The 19,229-nt window shown below is 38.8% G+C and overlaps 1 protein-coding gene across 2 annotated transcripts in view; it reads right to left on the reverse strand.

Moving 5' to 3' along the window:
- GTF2F2 (general transcription factor IIF subunit 2) overlaps positions 1-19,229 on the reverse strand; it is a 158,571-nt gene that overhangs the window by 112,841 nt on the left and 26,501 nt on the right. The window lies entirely within an intron of this gene.

Raw genomic sequence — 19,229 nt, forward strand, 5'->3', positions numbered from 1 at the left:
TATTAGTAAAATGAGTTCTCTTCCGATCAATATCCTACAACACACACACACACACACACACACACACACAATCCTCCTATTCGGAAATGGTCTGGGTCAAAAGGCAAGTCTCCTCCACTAATGTCAGCAAATTACTATTTAAACAGCACTCCTTCTAATTCTGTAAATTTAGCCAAGATGATTCTACTGGTTGAAGTAGCCATGGATGTACCACTCTCCAATGATATGTAAACCACAGGACAGACACATCTTGTGCTACAGAGTCAATCTCAGGTTCCCAAATATCACATGGTAAGCTTCTAGGGAAATCCAAATCAAATCAGAGATAGTAAGATGTTAACTCTACAGTTTTACTGTACTCTACAGGCAGGGTAGACCCTAATCCAAAATGACTGGTGATCTTCTAAGAAGAAACTTGGTCACAGAACCACACACCAGGGGCGTCTGTGCACAGAGGATCAACCACGTGAAGCAGCAGCAAGATGGTGGCCATCTGCACACTACAGAGAGAGGCCTCAGAAGAAACCATCATGCTGCCACTTTCATTTTACTTTTTTCAAGATTCACTCATTCATTCATTGAGAGAGAGAGAGACACAGAGAGAGAGAGAGAGAGAGAGAGAATGTGAGCATGAGGAGGTAATGGGCAGAGAGAGAGAGAAACAATCCCAAGCAGGCTCCATGCCCAAGGTCAATCTCACAAACTATAAGATCAAGACCTGAGCCAAAACCAAGAATCGGATGCTTAACCGACTGAGCCACTCAGGCACCTTGGCACCTTGATGTTAGACTTCTCGTCTCCAGAACGGTGAGAAAATAAATGTGTTCTTTAGGCCACTCAGTCTGTCCTTTTTGTTAGGACGCCCTAGCAAACTCATACAATGTGATTTAATACCTGTAATTTAATTTTCTGAACCAACTAGGAGATCTGGTTCACAGATTTTTACAAAAATGTGCTTTCAGGGTGCGTGGATGGCGCAGTCGCTTGAGTGTCCAACTCTTGATTTTAGCTCAGGTCATGATCCGAGGGTTGTGGGACAGCATGGAGCCTGCTTGGGATTCTCTCTCTCTCCCTCTGCCCCTCTCCCCTGCTGGCAAACACACTCTCTCAAAGAAAAAAGAAAAAGAAAAATGTGTTTTCTTCTTGTACTTTGCTTTAATAAAAATTTTACTGAAATATAACCTAAATTTTAAAAAAGTACAAGTCATAAGTTTATAGCTTTGATGAATTTTCACAAAGTGAACACATTCCTATAACCACTGCTCAGATCAAAATGTAGAACACTGAAAGCTGTGCTTTGATTCTGAATTCATACATTCATTACAGAATTTGCTATACAATCTCTTACATATCATGAGTGACACTGTTTCCTTTCTAATAGAATTGTTTAACTTTCAAGCATAAGTCTCACTGTGGACATAACCCATCTAGAAATACTGCAGTATTAGAAATACTAAACTTCATAAGGACTAATATGTTAAAAACAAGCAAACCAGAATCATGGTTCTAGCACTGAAGATTTTACTGATTTTTCTTTAACACAAAGAGACTACAGTTATCTCTGTGAGACAGTCTGGTAAACTTACCATTACACAGTTTCCAATTAGTTTTTCTTTCTCCCACTTAACATATTTTAATATTTTTTTTTCTGACAAGACTTAGAAGCAAGTAAAAGCTTTGCTGGAAGGTGAATGTCAGCTGAATCAGTGATGCAGTTAATTTATGTGAATTAATTTTCATGAATTTTATAGTCTTGGAATAAGATAGTTTCTCACAAATGATAGTTTCTTCAGCTAATGAGGTACTGTGTATACATATTTTGCCCTTGCAACTGTCTTCCTGAATAAAGTATATTCAATGGGACAGTTCTATGACTTTGAAGTAGTTATTTCCAAAAGCTGGAAACAGAATGTGCATATCTAAAAGACTAGGGGCTGAAGTCAGAAAAAGAATCAGAGGTGGTATCCGAGAGCATCTTCTTGAGGTCGTAACAACAGTTCACGGAGGCACTGGAGACGTCCAAATGAATAGAAGGGTAGGGATGGGAAGGACGTGTTTATCACACAGCGAGACTGAGTCCCATTAGGGGAACTAATGAAAGCCTAGTGAAGCAGAGTCAGTCATACCGGGTGGGAGCAGAGGTAGGTGAGGAAGACGGTCGGTCAGAATGGGAATAGGCAGCTGACTGAGAGGGCAGCAGAAACAGGCAATGAGTAGGGGAGAGAAAATGTCTGCAAGGACACAGCATGAAAAACAACAATGTGTTCTAAAAGTACATCTCGGCTTCCTCCTTTACATCTTCCTGAACCTCAGTCTTAGGATATTTGGGTCTATTAAAGTATGCTTTATGTGCAGTATCCCTAGGAATCACAGTAGGGTTTAAAGCCATTTGGGCGCACAGACACTCAAAAAGCTGAGGGTCAAAGAACACATCAGTGCCAGTTATACTAGTGAGTTACACTTATACAGTTACAGTTATACAGTAAATTACACTTACCAGTGTAAGTGGTAAGTTGTGAAGTATGGCACTAAGTAACTTAATAAAAATTGTAACACCACGTTTGGTCCATGATTTTTTCAAAGGTGGGGTATATGTCAAGGTCATCTCTATAAAGACACGATTTCCAATTTCTAAATAAAGGTAAAGCTACAGTTTATTCTCTCAATCCTGATTTGGATTCTTCCAGAAGCTGACTCTAAGACACGGTTTTAAAGTTCAGGTAACTTATTTGTGAGATGATCCCAAGAAACTTTGAGAGATGGCTGGGGAAAAGAGACAGGAAGAGGAAAGAAATTACTGAAGAGATGAGTCTAGAAAATTGGTACCAACTACGTATCACTGTGGAAAACTTGTTTAATCTTGCTACAGACATTGTAGGACATGTGTCCAGAGTTACCCCACTTGAGGGTTAAGGGAGTTGGGTATTTACCCACCAGTTCCTGTCAGATACTGGCTGAGAGCGGTCTCAGAGTGAGTGTTAACACCCTAGCATTTCTGACCAGCCCTCCATGAAGGCAGAGTGGCTGGCAGTAGAGAAAACATTCAGGAAGACACACAGATGTTGAGATCTAGAAGTTGGCCAGTGTGCACAGAAATGGCAAGGGAAGAAAGACTACGGGCAAGCACTGAGCGTCATGGTATTTATGCCATAATCCCCAATCCGTGGGACACTGTCCCTAATTTGGGAATGTAAGAAAAATCACCCTTCACCTAGAAGCTGCAGAAAAAGGACTGTGCACTGCTCTAAATCACCACACATTTTCCTTTGCTAAACAGTATAGGTGTTCCTCTCAAGAAACTGTTGAGCTATGGTACATGACAAGTGACACAGTAAGGAAAAACCTGCAAGATCCTCACAGTCATTAAGGTTTGCCTCAGTTATGAAAACAAAACCGAAGCTGTAAACCATCCTGCGCGGTGGGCTGTTTTTCTGTATGAGCAGAGAAGGCTACAACTTCTAACCATAAAATATTCTCAAGAAAGACGGACTCTTTTAGAGGGGGAAGGGGGGAAAATGTGAACACTGAATGTGTCCGTAGGGTTTCCCCCCCTTTTTCTTCTGGAAGAGCTAATGGTACAGTGTAAGCAAGAAATTGTGGACCGATACACATACATAGAGTTCTTAAAAAAATAATAATCACCAGCTACATGTCTTTTCAAACACAGCAGTCTTTTAGAGCATGCTGGCTCTCTATCAGTGTTTCACCTCTGGCCAGGCCACAGCTGTCGAGTTCTAACAGTTGGTAAGAACACAGACGAAGGAGTTTCTATTTCAGAACTTAAAAACGTTTTACTGAGTTGTTTGCATTAAAGACACATAAATTCAAGTGACTTTCAAGAGATTTTAAACTTAAATTCAACTTAAAGGAAATAGGTTTCTCTATTCCTCATCAATCTCTTTTATATTGCAAGAAATACTCTAAATCAAGGTTTATATACAAACTGAATATAATATCCCCATTGTTTATATTGACAGATAGGGATACACTCCCTATCCATATTATATGTAGTAAATTAACGAATATTTTTTTATTCCATTCATCACATAAATTCTTATACCACCTGCTTTTATTGTGTGTGTGTGTGTGTGTGTGTGTGTGTGTGTGTGTTTAAGTTTATTCATTTACTTTGAGGGAGAGAGAGCGTGAGCAGGGGAAGGGGCAGAGAGAGAGGGAAAGAGAGAATCCCAAGCAGGCTCTGCATCATCAGCACAGAGCCTGACGCAGAGCCTGAACTCATGAACCGTGAAATCATGACCTGAGCCGAGATCCAGAGTTGGACGCTTAACCAACTGAGCCACCCAGGCACCCCTATTTTAGTGTTAACCTTTGTTTTAAAAGCCCTCTTTCTTTAGAGTTTGGGCAGACTGAATTAAGATTTCCTTCTTCCTAAATGTATCTGGTTAACTGTATGTAACTTTAACCATATACAATCTGAAAATAACCCAAACACATTCAATAAACACTGCTTAAGTATACCCCCCAGCAACAATGTCGCAAGTTAGACATCAGTACCTCAGTACAACTTAGAATGATTTCTGTCATTTCTTTTTATTTTAGTTGACACACAATGTTCTGTCACTTCTTTATCAGCCAAATTCCTTAGACAGTTCTACAGAGAGTGCTTCATGCCTTCACAGTAATATAAATGACTTGATGAATTATATTTTCTCCAGTGGTACCTTTACAAGTGAACACTGTGAGCTGTGCAGATGCAAATCACTGTGCCTTCAGATAGAACTGAACCATGTATCAGAAGAGGAGAAAAATCAGGAAACATTGGAATTTGAGCATTATAGCTCCCAATGACTAGATCTATAATGATATTGGAATTACTGTTTTTTGTTTTTTTGTTGGTTTTTTTTTTTTTTTTTTAGGTATCCTAATAACGTTGTGGTTATTTATTTACAAAAAAAGGAATCCTCATGGAGATACATACTGAAGAATTTTAGGAGAGAATAATGTACTGTGTGAGATTTTCTTTAAAATACTCCTGGGGTGCGTGGGTGGCTCAGGCAGTTAAGAGTCCGACTCCAACTCCGACTCAGGTCATGAACTCATGGTTTGTGGGTTTGAGCCCCACATCAGGCTCTGTGCTGACAGCCCAGAGCCTGGAGCCTGCTTCAGATTCTGTGTCTCCCTCTCTCTCTACTTCTCCCCCGCTCGTGCTCTGACTCTCTCTCTCTAAATAAACATTGGGGTGCCTGGGTGGCTCAGGTGGTTAAACATCTGACTTTGGCTCAGGTCATGATCTCACGGTTCATGGGTTCGAGCCCCACATTGGGCTCTGTGCTGTCAGCCCAGAGCCTGGAGTCTGCTTCAGATTCTGAGTCTCCCTCTCTCTCTCTCTGCCTCTCCCCAGCTTGTGCTCTGACTCTCTCTCTGTCTCAAAAATAAACATTAAAAAAATAAATAAATAAAATAGTCCTGTGAGGTACAAAGGGCAGTGGCTGTAGTACAGCTGAAACAAGACTGACTATACTATTTCTCTCCTTTTGTAGATGCTTAAAATTTTTCCACAATGAAAAGTTAAAGAAAATATGGGGGTGGGGAAGAGAAAAACAAGTTTAGTTTTCTTTCCTGGTAAGTTTTTATCATGAAAAGCCCTACAGATAATTCTTCTCTACTAATACACTAATATATAAGTGAGAAATCTGCCACATTTCAACTTTGTACTGCTTTTTTCTCCTTCCTAAACCTAAACTTTCAAGCTTGAAATTTAAGAATTAAATCAAGCTTGAGGGGCGTCTGGGTGGCTCAGTCGGTTAAGCGGCCGACTTCGGCTCAGGTCATGATCTCGTGGTCCGTGAGTTCTAGCCCCGCGTCGGGCTCTGTGCTGACAGCTCAGAGCCTGAAGCCTACTTCAGATTCTGTGTCTCCCTCTCTCTGACCCTCCCCTGTTCACGCTCTGTCTCTCCCTGTCTCAAAAATAAATAAACGTTGGGGCGCCTGGGTGGTGTGGTCGGTTAAGCGTCCGACTTCAGCCAGGTCACTATCTCGCGGTCCGTGAGTTTGAGCCCCACGTCGGGCTCTGGGCTGATGGCCCAGAGCCTGGAGCCTGTTTCCGATTCTGTGTCTCCCTCTCTCTCTCTCTGCCCCTCCCCCGTTCATGCTCTGTCTCTCTGTGTCCCAAAAATAAATAAACATTGAAAAAAAAAAATTTTTTTTAATAAAAAAATAAATAAATAAATAAAAATAAATAAATAAATAAATAAACGTTAAAAAATTTTTTAGAATTAAATCAAGCTTGAATTAGAGTGGATGAGGTAGAAGGTGACAACCCTTTAAATGTAAGAATTTTTTCAGGGGCAATAAAAAGCCATGTTTAAATCACCATGTTTTTTTGCTCTACGATCCTTCATCAGTTAGAACTTACACAAAGAAAAATGTACTTTTGTGGTCATAGTAAATACCCGAAAGTTTTTTAAAGAAGTAATCTGATAAACAATGGCTAATGAAAAAAATATGGTGCTTAAGAGTTGATATTTTGGGGTTACCTGGGTAGGTCAGCAGGTTAAGCATCCAACTCAATTTTGGCTCAGGTCCTGATCTCCTGATTCCTGAAATCAAGCCCCATCTAGGGCTCTGTGCTGACTGGGTGGACCCTGCTTAGAATTCTCCCTCTCCCTTTCTCTCTGCCCCTCCCCCCATCAGGCTCGGGCACTCTCCCTCTCTCAAAACAATAAACTTTTGGGGCGCCTGGGTGGCACAGTCGGTTAAGCGTCCGACTTCAGCCAGGTCACGATCTTGCGGTCCGTGAGTTCAAGCCCCGCGTCAGGCTCTGGGCTGATGGCTCAGAGCCTGGAGCCTGTTTCCGATTCTGTGTCTCCCTCTCTCTCTCTGCCCCTCCCCCGTTCATGCTCTGTCTCTCTCTGTCCCCAAAATAAATAAAAACGTTGAAAAAAAAAATTAAAAAAATAAAAAATAAAATAAAATAAACTTAAAAAAAAAATTTAAGGACAAAATAGAAAATTCTTAAACATCCATATAAAGCTAAAACCTCAAGGGCGGTCCCCTAAAAGCACACAAATTTCTTCTGACACAACAGAAGAAAAGCAGCAGGAGGAGCAGCAGGAGGAGGAGGGAAAGCAGAGAACAAAAGCAACTACTGGGAGGTAAACAGGTTTTGGTCACTCCTGCTGGCTCCTTCAAAAAAAAAAACAATTATTTCATGACCTCAGTATCATCATTAGCTATATCAAATAGCTTGTCTGCTAAAAATAACAGTTTCTCTTATGAGACCATGATTTCTTGTCCTTGGCACTAACTGACATTTTGGGCTCAGTAGTTATTTGTTGCAAGGGGCTGTCCTGTGCACAGTAGGATATCTGGTGGCATTCCTGCTCATTAGATGCCAGTAACAAGTCAACTGTGACAACCAAACACATCTCTAAGAGCTGCCAAAGTTGTCCCCAGGTAGGAACCACTGCACTAGATAGTTATTAAATATATATACCTGGAGGTGGCAGGTTAAAAATATATTCATAATCTACAGACGATGATCAGACAGGTTATTTTTGATTCTGCAAGGCAAATCCAATAGGGAATTGAAGAAGGAACTGAGGTTTACAACAGGTAAAACTATCACTGTGATAAAAAACCAAAACAAAAGCAGCGGTATATAGCCTTATAGAACTTTGGGAGGTAAAATTCAGCAGGGCAATGATGGGGCAGGAGTGCAAATGTGTATGAATAAAGTCAACTTACACCTGTTTATAGAAGTAGCTCTTTTCACAGACAGCATGTTACAAAATGCACCATAAATCCCTAAAAGTGGGTGAAGACATACAGGATTCTTTTTATTATTCTACATCAGTGTATGTGTGAAATACAAAATAAAAAGTTAAATCTCTTCTATTCTATTTCTCCCTTTCTTTTTTTTTTTTTTTTCCAACGTTTATTTATTATTTTTTGGGACAGAGAGAGACACAGCATGAACAGGGGAGGGGCAGAGAGAGAGGGAGACACAGAATCGGAAACAGGCTCCAGGCTCTGAGCCATCAGCCCAGAGCCCGACGCGGGGCTCGAACTCACGGACCACGAGATCATGACCTGGCTGAAGTCGGACATTTAACCGACTGCGCCACCCAGGCGCCCCCTCCCTTTCTTTTTTTAATGTTACCTTTTAATCAGGAAACTGATCTTGCGGTCACGGTGAAAACCACTAGTATGAGGATTAAGGGCACAAGCTTATAAGCTGCATATTAGTCAAGCTATATCCTATGTAAAGCCCATTTCTCTCATCAATCAAATAAAATGACAATGGTACCTACTTCAGGCTTGCTGCATGAAATAAAGGAAATAATTTATGCAAAGTGCTCACCATAGTCAACAAAATACGTGCTTGGAGATTACCTATTTCTGTTACCTTTCACTGCTTAATGGTAAGAAAGATGTAAATGTTGTAAATATTTATGCCTTAATAAAAACCTCCTTCAATTCTTCCAGACCAAATAGTTACAAGAATATAAAATGACACAAGGCACTTTGCATCACAACCTGTGTAGTCAAGAATATAGTTCAGGGGCGCCTGGGTGGCTCAGTCGGTTAAGCGTCCGACTTCAGCTCAGGTCATCATCTCGCGGTCCGTGAGTTCGAGCCCCGCATCGGGCTATGTGCTGACAGCTCAGAGCCTGGAGCCTGTTTCAGATTCTGTCTCCCTCTCTCTCTGACCCTCCCCCGTTCATGCTCTGTCTCTCCCTGTCTCAAAAATAAATAAACATTAAAAAAAAATAAAAATAAAAAAAAAAAAGAATATAGTTCAAATGTAGGTTTCAAATTCATTTTGGTAGCCCTTCCTATTCTGTTGTGATGTAGCTTTTTACCAGGGCTGGTATCCTATAAGTGGGACTAGTGAGGCCATGGGAGAAGTGGCTGTTACTTCTTTACATGAAAGCCTTTGGTGTCCTATGCATCTTTAAAAATTTTTTTAAATATGTATGTGACTTGCATTTTATTTCTATTGGACAGCACTTTAAAGATTCTACACCCACTGTGGAGCTCAAATTTACAAACCAAAGATCAAGAGTCCCATGCTCTACTGACTGAGCCAGACAGGTGCCCCATGCACGTTTTATAAAATAAAGAATGTGGGGGCGACTGGGTGGCTCAGTCAGTTAAGCATCTGACTTCGGCTCAGGTCACGATCTCCCAGTTCGTGGGTTTGAGCCCCATATTGGGCTCCGTGCTGACAGCTAGGAGCCTGGAGCCTGCTTCAGATTCTGTGTGTGTGTGTCTCTCTCTCTGCCTCTCCCCAACTCGCACTCTGTCTCTCTCTCTCAAAAAAGAAATGAACATTAATTTTTTCAATTAAAAAACAAATAAATAAAATAAAGAATGTGAGGGGTGCCTGGGTGGCTTAGTCGGTTAAGCAGCCAACTTCGGCTCAGGTCATAATCTCACAGTTCATGAGTTCGAGCCCCGCGATGGGCTCTGTGCTGACAGCTCAGAGCCTGGAGCCTGCTTCAAATTCTGTGTCCCCTCTCTCTCTCCTCCACTCACACTCTGTCTTTCTGTGTCTCTCTCTCTCAAAAATAATTAAACATAAAAAATAAATAAATAAAATTTAAAAAAAGAACGTGAAGAGTGCCTGGCTGGCTCAGTTGGTAGTACATGGGACTCTTGATCTCGGGGTCATGAGGTTGAGCCCCACACTGGATATGGAGCCTACTTAAAAAATAATTAAATTAAAATTAAAATTAAAATTAAAATTAAAATTAAAATTAAAATTAAATAAAATTAAAATAAAATTAAATTAAAATAAATAAAATAAAATAAAATAAATAGAGTATGAATTGCTTTTTAAAGTAATAAACCAAATTTAAAGTCTTAGCTTCTTTTTTTCTGTAAGGAATTACTGTATTAGTACTATCTTTTAAGCACTCAAAGTATAAAGCCAACCAAGTAATGTGTCTTCTCTTTCCATAATGAAAGGCTGTGTGGCAGAAAAAGAAAAATCAGTTGTAAGGCATTTTCTCCATTTTAAATATTGATATAAGAATAATACACTTATGCTCAAAGAACCAGAGACAAAACCATGTCTGTGAGCAACAGTCTTGCATAAGGTTTAAAAAACTGATAGCAATAGAGACTCCTGGGTGGCTCAGTCGGTTGAGCATCTGACTTCTGCTCAGGTCATGATCTCACGGTCCATGAGTTCAAGCCCCATGTCGGGCTCTGTGCTGACAGCTCAGAGCCTAGAGCCTGCTTCAGATTCTGTGTCTCCCTCTCTCTCTGCACCTCCCCTACTTGTACTAAATGGCAATAAAGTTATTTGAAACATCCAAAGAAAATGATTTTTTAAAAAATTAAGATGGTTTTACTTTTTTTGAAAAACATTGGTAGTTTTAAATTAACACTGTTTCAAGACCTAGTTTTAATACTTAAAGTAATATAATATGCACTGTAAAACTGATTTTACTATGTCTGTAAAGAAGCCAGGTTCTTCCTAAGTATACATGAATCAAAACAAAGAACCAACTTTATAACCTGAAAGCTACAGAATATTAAAAGGAAGGAGAAACATGTTTGTACAGCCTATCAGTACATCTAGGCATAATAAAAACCTTCCAAGTTCTTCTCAGCTGCTTTACCAAAAGGAAATGAGAGGTTTGAGGATAAAAACTGAGCATCACAGAATTTTAGGAAGAGTAAACACAACATACAATAAAGATAAAAACTTGAAGACGCTTTCTAAAGTTAGGTTACTTTAACAAATTCATAGCAATGACTAAAACTGACAAAAAACCAACATGCCAATATTCCTAGCATAAATTATACATCAATTCTTCTGAGAAATAATTTCTGAGAAATATATTACCTAACTCATACTCAAAACACTGACAGTGTGCTTATCACAATACAGATACAGAAGACTGCATTACCAAAATAAAAAATGCATGAGTGGCAAGGCTAACACAAAATTCAAATATTTTCTTTTATCCTCATAGTTTTCACCGATCAATCAGTATTTCTCACCAGAAAACATGGGATTGAGTTTTTAAGTTTCTCATTAATAATTACTTTTGATCACATAATTTAAAAAAAATTTTTTTTACATTTATTTTTGAGAAACAGAGTGAGACAAAGCGTGAGCGGGGAAGGGCAAAGAGAGGAGACACAGGATCTGAAGCAGGCTCCAGGCTCGAGCAGTCAGCACAAAGCCCGACATGGGGCTTGAAGCCACAAACTGTGAGATCACGACCTGAGCCGAAGTCAGATGCTCAACCGACTGAGCCAACCAGGTGCCCCTTGATCACATAATTTATGTTAAATTCTAGGAAATTTAAAAATTCATGCAGTAAAGAAACAAAAGAAACAACAACAAAAAAAAGGCTTGTCAAGAAATACTCTACACTAAAAAATCTCTATTCAATCTAAACACTGAATTTCCCTAATTGTTAGAAATTCAGATGACACTGCTTAAACCATCTCTAAAGAATTTTGTTTTCTTCGTTAATATTGTGAAGAATTTGTCGTAAGCAATTGCAAACTCTCACAATAATATACACTAACTCCAGGACAATGGTTACTTCTGGAAAGGAAGGTAGAATGGGACCAGGAAAAAGAAAATGGAATGTCAACTGTATCTAAAATGTTTTATATCCTTAAAAAATATGGCAAATATCAAGTTATGAAATAGAGATGTTGCACACAAGTTACGCTATTCTCTACACTTTACTACAGGCTTGAAATATTTCATTAAAAAAATAAATCACCTTTAATGGATTTCACTTGTGATTCCAAACCTTAATGTTATTCTTACAAGTTTTCCTTTTTCTCCTCCTCACCCTCATCCCCAAATTATGAAATCCACACTATATAACAACCATGTATCTATACATGAATACCTGAACATGAAAAGAGTATAAACATGCCTTTTACTCTCTTTTCCAACCACTGAATAAAGGAACATTTTCTGCTATTAGGTTTAACTTTCCAGAGAGTAGGCCTGACTCAGGCAGTTGGCAGAAATCTCAAAGCTGAACCTCTGCAGTCAGCCACAAACCTTGGTGGCAGCTCGGGAAATATAGAAAACACTAAGGTCATACATTTTGGCTTCAGTTTGTTCTTCCTGACAAGTATAAAAGTGCCAGAAACTGATATGATCCCGAATGTTCAGTAGCATGGCCAATACTCAAGAGTAAGGAGAAAATAAGGCTTCCCGACTTCTGCCACCGGGGTCTTTGCACATAACTCACTGGAACAGTGGAAAGCCCGGTGCACTTGCTAAAGCGGACGACACTTAGAGGTGGCTGCCACACAAACTCTGGTTATCAGGCTCCAGTATCTGGAAGAAGTTCTCAAAAATGAATGGAATAAGCCCATCCTTTCAAAGAAACAACTGAGAGTATCTGATACCATTAATAAAATTCAGGGGCACCTGGGTAGCTCAGTCAGTTGAGCGTCCAGTCTTGGCTCAGGTCATGATCTCACAGCTCGTGATCTCATGACTCGTGAGTTTGAGCCCCGTGTCGGGCTCTGTGCTGACAGCTCAGAGCCTGGAGCCTGCTTCGGATTCTGTGCCTCCCTTTGTCTCTGCCCCTCCCCACTTGTGCTCTGTCTCTCTCTCAAAAATAAATATTAAAAATTTTTAAAAATTAAAATTCAACCTTTAAAATGAAAATTAGCCCTTGTTAAAAACTTATACCCATCACCATAAACTTGACAGCACTCTAATACCTAAAGATCTTCTGATTAAGACAGTGATGTTAATGAATGCAAAATTTCGATATTGAGTAAGGAAACATGGCAACATGCGGAAGAAGTGCACAACTCAGTGAACCAACATTCTCAAAATGATGCACATGTGATGTTACAAAATCATGCATAGGTAAAAGATCCATTCAAAGTACTGAATAAACCTTGCGGATTTCAATGTAACAGACTATAAAAAGTTTACTGATCCGATTTCACATTCTATGCTGCAACAAACCTTTAAGAAACTACCACTTAGTAAAATTTTGGTGTAGTATCAAAAGAATATTCACAATTATCTGAAAATGTCATTAATTACTACTCTGTTTTCTAACTGCATAATTTGTTAGAGGTCAGATTTTCTTCAGACACTTAACCAAAATCAACATACCGCTCTAGACTAAATGCAGAAGTGGGCAGGAGAATACAGCTAGTCTTTTAAGCCAGATATTAATGTGATTTACAAAATGCCACATTTCACCCTATTTTTTTTGAAAACAAGGCTTTTTCACATATATATGTGATTTATGTTAACACATAATGTATAAAGGAGCTCTAAGACCAAAAAGTTCAAGAACCACTGCACTAAAGTGATATAAAATCATTACAATTATGACAGATAAGGCTAAATAAAACCTCAGAGTCCCATTGCATGGCAATCAGTAATATGCATATGGTGATGATTTAGGCAACACAGTGTAAGTCATGTTTAAAAGCAGTGATGAGAAAAAAATTCAACAAAAAAAAGCTGTAGTTTGAGTGCTAACAACCACATATACATATATATAAAGCTTAATTCACACCTCTGAAAATTATACAATATCCCATCCTCAACAAATGGGGGAAATGCACCAAGTTAATGTTTCTCATTAACAGTCAAAAATTCAACTTGAAATAAGAAGATTACCTATATTTGGGCTTCATTTACCATACTTGTGGGACAGTCCATATAAGGCAGATTATAAATCCTACAGTATTTCCAACATGACTAGTAATTCTCCATCTTCAAGGAGCATTCCCACAGATATACATTTTACTTCAAATTCAAATACATTCTAAGATAAATATGTGTTGGTATATGTTACCAAACTCAAGCTTAAAATAAGGCAAGCCACCACCAAGTAAATTCTCATACTTCCAATTATCTCAGCTGCTATATTATCCAGGGAATAGGTCTTATTATAATGTGTGCAGTGGTTAACCACGTGTTACAGCACACAGTGCTGACTACTCTGATTAGCAAAAAAAAAGTAAAAGAATCAGCTGTGCCAAAATTAAAATATAACGAGCAAGAAATAAAGTGAGAAACAAAGGAATTTAATATTCAGTTTTGAACCTCAAACGTCTTAAGAAACTCTGAAGAAGAAAGCCCATCCTTTGTCACTAATAAGTCATCTCCCTTAAAAACCATTCTAAAATGTACCTTTGGAGTAGTAATTCTTAAGAGAAAATAAATGATTTTAGCACCTTTGCTCACCCACTATATTGCTTGATCCTAGCCCAGACACTATGGAGATAAGCATGAGACACAGTATCCTACCCACAAGGTTTAATTCAGGGGCAAAATGAGTAAAACCTTACTACCAAGAAAGAAGAATCAAGCAAGACTAGAGCAGCAAAGGAAGGTGGCTTCAACTAAAAAAGGCAAACAAATCCTTGGTGGGGAGGGGAGGGGGGAAACATAGGGGAAAAGCAGAGGCAGGTGCCAGGAAGCTACTGTAAAAGGGATTCCAGCAGACTGAACCAGAGAGGGTAGAGAGGATGGGTGAAGCTTTCACAGGACTGCTTCAGGGGACCACACAAACATTTACATGTGATTTTTCCAACAGAAATGACGAAACGAGACACCTGACTAAATGTGTGAGTAAAAGGAGTCTAAGAATTATCATGGCCAAGAGAATAAAAGACTGATGATGTTATCACTGACAGAAATATGAATATCTGGAGAATAAACGAATGGAAAAATCAATATGACTTTTGTAACAAAAAATCCAAGTGGATTATCTGTTCAGACAACTAAAGATGGGTGGCTCAGTCGGTTAAGTGTCCGACTTCTCCTCAGGTCAGGATATCATGGTTTGTGGGTTCGAGCCCAGCACTGAGCTCTGCAATAACAGCTCAGACCCTGGAACCTGCTTTGGATTGTCTCCCTCTCTCTCTCTGCCTATCCCCCACTCATGCTTTGACTCTCAAAAATAAATAAACATTAAAAAAAAAAAAACTAAAAAAAAAAAAAAAAAAAGATGGGATTGGACATCAGATGAGAGCCCAGACCTTTGTCACGGCTACCACCAAGAGGTCCAAGTCCTCTGTCATTTCTCCCCTGATTACTGCAGTAGCCTCCAGCTCCCACGCTTGCCCTCAGAGTCTCTTCTCTACTTGCTGGCCAGAGTCATTCTTTAAAATGTAAATCAGATCAAATCTCTATTCTGTTCAAAACCATCCAGTGGCTCCCCACTTTTCTCAGAATAAAATCCAAAACTGTTACTGGTTTACAAGCTCCTTTATGACCGGTCACTGCCAACTCCCTTCTGCTCCAGCTTCCTACTACCACTAGCCCACTACTCTTCCCGTTGGCCCATCTATTCCACCCTACACTGACCTCCTTGCTACTCCTGGAACATGCTAGGCTTGCTCCCACCTCAGGGCAAATGTGTTGTTCCTTCTGCCTTGAGAACTCCTAGCTGGCTTACTAACACCACATGGCTACGTCTTCCGACGGAGTTCAAGCCTGTTCAAATCCCATCTTCTCAATGGGCCCACACTGACCACACTATTTAAATTTGCAAGCCCCACCCTCAACCCAGTACTCCTGACACCACTCTGCCTTTTTCTCAGATAATTTACCACCTTCTAGACTAAGATACAATTTACTCATTAAGTTTATTATTTGTTGCTATTTCCTCTTACTTAAAATGTAAGCACCATAAAGGCTGGGATTTTGCTCACTGAAGTACCCCAACTCTAAATAAAAAAGGTCCTGCAAACAACAGGTACAAACATCAGTTTGTTGAATTAATGAACTGCTGCAGAAGGGTCAAAGGTAATGAAAACTTAGAACACCAAATGCCACCGTGGTTCCATCAGTTCTAATCCTACCCATTTCTTCCAATATTTTCTATCTCCGTAATGATCTCACCATTTATCCGGATGCTCAAGCCAAAAAAGCCTAGAAACCATTCTAGACTTCTCACTCATCCAATTGTCCGAGTCAATTCATCACCAAAAGCTGTCAAAATTACCTCTGTTATCTCTCGAAGAGGATATTCTTTTCCACTCCCACGGCACCAGTTCAAACTTTTTTGTCTGTAAACTAGACTATCAGGTCCACAACTGAGTTTTTTGCTTTGATCCAACAAGGACTATTTAACGGATTTTAGATAGATTATGACAAAGTATGACAGGTAGGAGAAAGCAAAGTGAAGAAGAATAGGGTATCTGAAGGCAAGAAAAATGCTTTTTATCTTTACTTTCCCTCCTCCTATTCAAGGCACACTTATTCATATAAGTATTCATATACTTTTAAGGTACAGCTCAAATATTATCTCCATTTTTGAAGTCTTTCCCAGTTCCTTCAATTAAAGTGCATACTCTTTTCCTTCTTTATACATAGCTCCATGACAGTACTTTCTGTAACACTTATTTTTTCCACATACCAGTTGCCCAACTGAACAAAAGTCTAGTCTTACTCTAACAGAGCTTAGAATTAAATACCTACTGAACAGATGAATGAATAGCAACTTTTAGTCTAGGATTTGCAATTATAAAGAATAAAACCTAAGTTCGAACAAACATAGGGGTGTAAATTATATAAGAAACATAAGTTATTTAATTTCCAACAAATAGTAGATAAAAACACTAAACCAAAGATCCAAGCAGGAAAAAGTGAAGACTGAACACAGGCATTTCTCTCTAGATACTGGTACAGAGATAAGAAGACTAGCTAAAAATATATTTAATAGAGAAATAGATTTAGAATTTCACAGAGAAATGTGAAGGCAGAAAAAGAGTCAAACCCCAAATAGTCTTAAAAATAAAACATGTTCCCTCAGATAGGAATACTCAACTAGAAACGGATTGTGGTCACAGAACACTCAAGAAATGCAGAATGGTTTAATTAAGAAGACAATGTAAAACATATCAGTCCCCTCTAATTCCATCCTCACAAAAAAACTCTAACATATAAAATTGAATCATTAAAAACAGTGGTTCATTAAAAAACTCTATGGAGTTGTTTTTTTTTTCCCCCTCGGTCATTGAGGCAATCCAAAAATACTGAACGGGGGCACCTGGGTGACTCAGTCGATTAAGCGTCCGACTTCAGCTCTGGTCATGATCTCGCGGTACGCGAGTTCGAGCCCCGTGTCAGGCTCTGTGCTGACAGCTCAGAGCCTGGAGCCTGTTTCAGATTCTGTGTTTCCCTCTCTCTCTGCCCCTCCCCTGTTCATGCTTTTGCACACACACGTGTACTCGCTCACTCTCTCTCATAAATAAATAAAGCATTAAAAAAAATTAAATAAATAAATAAATAAATAAATAAATAAAAATCTCTATTGGCTGAAGTTCATCAAATGGTATACACACAGACAGCTAAACTGCAAGCACATGGCTTAAAATAAACTTGAAACCTAAAGTGTTTAAAAACAAGATCTAATATAGGGGCACTTGGCTGGCTCAGTCAGTAGAGTATGCAACACCTGATCTTGGGGTCATGGCTGAGTTCAAGCCACATATTGGGCCCGGACCTTACTTAAAAAAATATATACATCTATAGATAGCTAGAGCTAAAAAAAAAAAAAAAAGAAAAGAAAACAAAATCTAATAATAACAGTTAATAGTCACTGACCATTTGTTATGTAGAGTGTTGTTGTGTTTTAAATATATTCCTATTTATACATAAACATAAATAATTATTATCCCATTTCACAAATAAGGAAAACAAAGCCCAGAAAAGTGCAAGGGGAACCAAGGAACAATGACTTAAACCGAAATGACTGCTATTAATAAGAAAAAAGTTTCCTTATAGTGTGCAGCATCTAGCAGCAACTTAGACTTGCATTTGTATTACCACAGCTCTACAAAGCAAGAACATATTGTCCAAACTCCAGAAGAAGGATGACAATCTTGATCCACTTCCATATCCCTGCCAAGATAATCCTTATAATACCATATTCACTTTGGAGTACACTGTAACCAGAAATGTGAACACAAAATGTTCAAAAAGAGAACAATACTAACTAAAGAATTTACGAGATTAAAAATGGAAGATAAAGGGGTGCCTGGGTGGCTCAGTCGGTTAAGTGTCCAACTTCGGCTCAGGTCATGATCTCGCAGTTTGTGAGTTCGAGCCCCACGTAAGGCTCTGTGCTGACAGCTCGGAGCCTGGAGCCTGCTTCGAATTCTGTGTCTCCCTCTCTCTCTGCCCCTCCCCTGCCTGCACATGCTTACTCTCTCTCTCTCTCTCTCTCTCTCTCTCTCAAAAATAAACATTAAAAAAAAATTTTTTTAATGGAAGATAAATTTTGAGGATAACAAACCTTATCGTTCTAAATCACTGTCTTTTAAAACTTTCATTTTTTTTTAATGTTTTATTTATTTTTGAGAGAGACAGAGACAGAGCACTAGCGGGGTAGGGGGAGAGAGAGAGGGAGACACAGAATCCAAACAGGCTCTAGGCTTTGAGCTGTCAGCACAGAGCCTGCTAAATCACTCTCTTTTATATAAGTAATAAATCACATGTTGAAAAAATTAGCAATTTAGTAAAATGTAAAAAGGCTGAAATAGGATACCTTTTTCTACAAAAGTAGTTCAAAATTTTCCTACCTCCAACTTTTTCACAGTTCTGCCTCCTATTTACGGATCTTGGTACTATGCCTCTTCTACTCCAGGGACAACACAAAAGTAGAAAAAACCCACAGGTTCAATAGGTATTATTGAATCCTATCAATCACAAGACAAACACCAGATTCCTTGGATGCACCTGTGCTATGCCCTGCATGGCATACAATAAATATTTGTTGAATGACTGAATCCTCTCCAAGAGAAAATGCAAGTATTTAACACTTTCTACCTCCCATAATACTACACATTATTATAGTATCAATATTATTGTAGCATCAGAATAATGCAATAAAACAAAACTTTTACCCTAAACCACATGCAGAAAAGTTATTTTACCCCTGTGCTACATTCTACATTAAAAGTGGGGGGAAATACTAATATTTTTTAGATCAGTTTTTATAGCTACTGGTATTCTAAGACATCACAAAAAATGTATCTGAACATATTCTTTTTTTATAACAATAACATCCTTAACATACTATAATTTCTTATAGCCTTCTTTGTAATGTTTAATGCAGATATGACAAAATCACAAATCATTTTCCTTACGCAACCAACAAACTTTTTAAATTAGATATAGGAAATTAGCTCCATTAAAATGAGTTGTCCTGCTACATTAATAGTCATATTCTACATTCAGAGAAGGTTAAAAATCAAGAAACAATGAAAATAAACATATACATACGCTGCAA

This window comes from Leopardus geoffroyi, chromosome A1 (assembly GCF_018350155.1).
Source record: "Leopardus geoffroyi isolate Oge1 chromosome A1, O.geoffroyi_Oge1_pat1.0, whole genome shotgun sequence".
Taxonomy (NCBI): Eukaryota; Metazoa; Chordata; class Mammalia; order Carnivora; family Felidae; genus Leopardus; species Leopardus geoffroyi.